This window comes from Canis lupus, chromosome 1, assembly GCF_011100685.1.
Source record: "Canis lupus familiaris isolate Mischka breed German Shepherd chromosome 1, alternate assembly UU_Cfam_GSD_1.0, whole genome shotgun sequence".
In the NCBI taxonomy this organism is placed as follows: Eukaryota; Metazoa; Chordata; class Mammalia; order Carnivora; family Canidae; genus Canis; species Canis lupus.
This window is the reverse complement of record NC_049222.1, coordinates 79,554,270-79,559,635: the sequence shown is the minus strand read 5'-3', so window position 1 is coordinate 79,559,635 and position 5,366 is coordinate 79,554,270.

Genomic DNA, 5,366 nt, shown 5'->3' with positions numbered 1-5,366 from the left:
TGCCATAAGCGCAACAAAGTTGATTTAAAAAAAAAAACACAGCATTTCTCAAGTATTTTTGCTTACAGTACTTTACATTTAAATCATTTTAATTTTTTCTCAGAACACCTATCAATTCTTGTGATTTAAGTGTTCTGCAGTAACCCAACTTAGGTGATATCATCATACTACAAGACTCCTGAGGGTTCTTTTTAACCGTAGGAGCCCATGATTCTTTATATCAAAATTATAAAACTAATAGCTCAGAATAAAACAAAAGACTGAACTTTCAAAATTTTTTTCTGAAACACTAATTTTTTTCCTCATAATGTAATATCATCAGCCACTTAAATGTAGATCTTTCTTTCATCACTATCTCAGTCAAAACCCTAAAAACCTAAAAGTCATATTAATTTAAGGTTTATTTTAAAACTCTGATTATATCAAACATGTAAAAAGATAGGAGTAAGTAACAAGTCTGAGAATATGTAACTATTTCTTCTGATTATACGTCGTATTATTAGTTTGCTTCAATGAGAAATTAGTGAGCTATCTCTATGTTTCTAGTGGTAGACCAGGCATTAGAAACGTGGTTATGAGTAAGATATAGTCCCTGCATCCTGTGATAAATATTATGATAGACAATTGGGCTGGATGTTATGAGGACCCCCCCAAATCCAGTATGAGTATAGATAGACTGGGAAGAGAAAATAGACAACAAATATAATACAATAAGAAAACCAAAGTAAACCAAGAAAAAACCCTAATATCGACATTTGAGAGAAATTGTTGGGACTGGAAGGCAAAGGGCCCAGAAGATATAGAACATGGTCGCTATGGACAGAAAAGCCAGAAAAGTAAATCTTAGTAGTTAATGGATCCCATTTCAAGGACCTTTATCAGAGGATCCTATATGAGAGGTCATTGAAGCTTATTAACCAGTCATTGTACAGATAATTACACTAAAGTCCAAAGTCACAAACCTCATTTGTGGCAGAAACAAGACCAGACTCTAAGACATCTGACATTAAGCACATCATTTTCTGTGAAATTATTTGGAGATCCTGTGACTTTTATTTTTATTACTGTGGTATGTGATTTGAAATAAGTAGACCATTGTTTGTGGCTGTCAAATGGGTTCCAGTGATGTTTACTTTAATGAGAGTTGACTTATAACCTATTAAATAGCAATTTAACAAATACCCATATTAGAAGAACAGGAATTCCACTTGGATACAGAGAACATGGCAAGTAATTCAAGGCTTACGAGGAAGGAAACAACTGACCTGATCTCTGATGATATATGGTGGTGGTGGGTGGAAAGGGAGGAAGACCTCCAAACTCATTCAATATTTCATTGTCAACTGATAGGAGGAATGTTGATGGCATTGCCAGCTGCAGGTGGCCTGTGGGGGAGAGTAAGCAATGCTGATGATGTGAGGGCTAGGAGGAAGGACCGGACAAGAGGGATTCTCTGAAGGGAAAATCGACACACTCGATTATACACAATATGTGATGGATAAAGTAAGATGCAATTTAAAGAGCATGGTGATGATGAGGGAAGGACATTTGGCTCATTATAGGGAAGGAGGTCAGGAACAAATCTTAGACTTCATTATACATACAAACTTCTGTAAATAGAATTTTTAAGTCTAGAAAGAATACGGGGTTTTATTCTACTTATAAAAAAATGCCTTCCGGCTTTAATGATGGATAATACAATGGTTGTATCAAGTTTTTAATAACATCCCTTGACAAAATATTTGTACATCTAATAATCATTTTGTTAGCAGATGGTTTCATGTGCATAATTCTGGACTCTCTTTTCTACTTGCTCCATTTTCTCTTATATCGATTGAAAATTGATAATATAATCAGTAAGCCCTACTTTCCTCCTTAAAGACAACTGGTAGAGAGAGTCTTTCTAGACTTCCCTTCCTAAATCCAAACTTTGCAGTAACATAAAGTTTTCCTCATGGAAATTATATACCAACTGTTATTTTGATGGTCTACCTTCAATTTCTCCCCTATTATTTCTATTAGCCTCCCATTAGTCCCCTCCCCCAGAATAAATAAAAATGCTTCTTTCTTCCTTTGCCAGACACAGGCAATTGCTTCGGAGAACAAGTAAATACCTGTTGAAATACAATTTCAAACTCCTCCCCCAGCTTTGTTATTTTTTTTTCAATTGAAAGACTAACTCCAGCACCACAATTTCTTGGGACAAAGAAACGCATTTCCCAGGTAGAACGGAAATGATAAATAGAGAAGCTTACAAAGCCTGCTACTTAATATTATTTTTCTGAATCTACAGTAAATAAATTGATCTATTGATAATTGTAACAGGTGTCTGAGAAAATAAAAACAGTGTATCAAATTCCTGTCACTGGCAATATTCTTCTCTTCTGGATGTCTCATCATGGAGACATTACAGATATTTGCAAAGGGAAATGAGAAGGCGTAAGTTATTTTATTTATAGGCAATTCAAATTCTTTCTGGGAAGAATTTATAGCATCACATAAAAAAGCTAAAATATTGGCATTCTCACTTTCAATCCTGCACATCCTTTCAAGTCACTGTCCCTAAAATCCTTACGTCCTCCCCAAACTCCCCCAAATGCTACTTTTACTCCTTCCAATATATTTTTGTAAGATCAGTTCTTTTCTGTCTACATAAAAGTCAGGTGACTGTACTGGTTTCCTGGACTCTCAGGAAGCTGCACTTTGACCTTGTTTAAAGTGTACAAATATTTAGCTTGTGAATAATATGAATAATGTAATTCTCTATTTGCTGATTTCTGTTCTGCTAAAAGGTACCATGTGATACCCCTATAAACTGTTGCTATTTGTTTCTTTCTTTTTTTTTTTTTTAGATTTTATTTATTTACTTGAGAAAGTGAGAGAGCGAGACAGAGAGAGAGAGAGTGAGCACGCACAGGTCGGTGGGAGGCGCAGTGGGAAAAGGAGAAGCAGACTCCCTGCTGAGCAGGGAGCCCCACACAGGGCTCAATCCAGGACCCTGAGATTATGACCTGAGCCAAAGGCAGACACTTAACAGACAGCCACGCAGGTGCACCCCTCACCCCATCTTAAAGATTTTATTTATTTGTTTGAGACTGTTGCCCATTTCTAAAACAGTAGCAAAATAAGTCATAAATATTGGTATAAAACGATGGGGTGGAGAGACAGTTAATTGACTTGTGATGATTTGAGGGAGGTAGACTCAATTGATTTACTATTCATGGAGTTGATGAACTTTATTACATTATTGGTGTCATGTAATAGGGAGTCCTTTTCATCTGGGCTATTAATTTGATGTGTTTGTAGCATTTTTGTTTTTTTTGTTTTTGTTTTTGTTTTTTTTTTTACTAACGTGCATACAAGGGCCAGCTTCAGCAGAATCACTTAAGCTTTCTCAAATGGCAAATTCCTGTGCTCACTTGATGCTTATTGCATCAGGGCACTCAAGGACGAGCCTTGGGACCTGCATTTTAAATAAGTAGTTCTGGTTATTCTTCTCACATTGAAACTCTTGAGAGTCACTGGTTTATAACAAGATGTACGTTCTAACCCAAATCTCCTCTTGAACTTGGCAGTCGGTTTGTAGAACCAGTTATTCACTCTTCTAGAATATTCTTGAATATTCTGCAGGTATTTTGTATTTGTTAAATGCTCCACCCACTAAACCTGTGTCTTGTTTTCCTTGTCTTGACAACCAAAAGTCTAGGAGGCATCTGAGACTGCTCACTCTCTTATCAGCAACACACAGTTTATCAATATGAGTCTCCATGTCCAGCTTCTTAAGATTCTTATGTCTATCACCTCTTCTCCATCCCCACCTTCCCTAACAGGCCAAGTTGCAGAGACTTTTTGAATGTAAAGTGATGTGACTAAGTATCATGTCCTTTTTTGGGACCCCAAGCGACACAACAAGGGTGAACAGTGGCAGTGCCACATACGCAAGCAAGAAGCCTTTTGTTGTTGCTCCTTGTCATTTGTAGAAAACCAAAAAGCAATAATAAAACTGTTGGTCTGCTTTAGCTATCATGATTAAACAGTGTTAGTAATAGAATACTCCTCACTACAGGATTTCTCCCACCAATTTTGGCACACGGTTGGCCTACATATACTTTGTACATATTTTTATTATCTTTATACATGCCACTTTATGTTGTAATTGTCTGTCTACACATTTTTCCCTTTCTATAAACTCTGCTCTTTATGTATTTTCTATCTCCCAGCAACTAGCAGAACACTCCCTGTGCATTATAGATGCTTAATAAATGCAAATCCTGCATTCTGGAATAAACGGATTATTATTACATTATATACAAGGCATGGATCAAACTGAAAGACTAGGTATGCATATCTGCATACTCATTCCCACAGAAATATCTATAAATTGTGTACAATAATAGTGACTATGAAAAACAAGGAGATGTCGTTAGTGGATTAGGTAATTCAAAGAATAATTGAATGAAGAAATTGAACAGGTATGACTATTTGAATAAACCACTTCCATAACACTGGCTGGAGAATACATCAAATACATTAATAACATATAGACATGCACAGCCTCTTATCAATAGGTAAACTTGTAATATCAGATTTAAAATGAGCAAAGACACACACGCACACAAATTACTAATATTTAAGGAAAAAAAAACACTGTTTAGAGAAGTACCAAACAATAGAATATTAACGATCAATACAGTGAATATTATATAGGAAAGATAAAATAAATATACCTAATATACCCAGATGAAGAAGAAGGGATATTTCATTCTGTAAGAAAGAGTCATTTTTCTATGAAAAAAGGGCAATTAAAATCTAAACAGTATCAACATGGGTATCAACGAAAACTCAGTTGATGCATTCAGTAGCAGAATGGACACAGCAGAAGAATGGATTGTTGAACAGAAATATTGAGCCAGAGAATTTTCTTAGTAGTTAGCATAAAATATTAAAAAGAAAAGGCTTTGAAAAATAGCTTAAAAGTCGAGAAAATGAATCTAGAATTTAAAATATTTTTTTCATAAGATAACAAAATAATATCTATCCACATGGAAACTAAAAACCAATCTTCCAGCTAACTACTAGGTCAGAAAGGGTGCTATGTAATAATAAGTATGTGTTGCGGCCAAAGTTATTCAAGGAAATTCTTTTATTGGAAATTCTGAAATTATTGTGTTAGAAAATGAGAAGTCTTGGAGAAAATGTTTTAATAGTTTAACTCAAGAAATTAGGGGGAAGTAAACCTAAAGCACAAGAAAACAATTGCTAAGCTATAATAAGAAATTAGTGAAATTTAAACTAAAAATTTGATAAAAGGAACTAAGTGCTATTTTAAAAGATGAATAAAATATAGAAAACATTAACAAGTACTG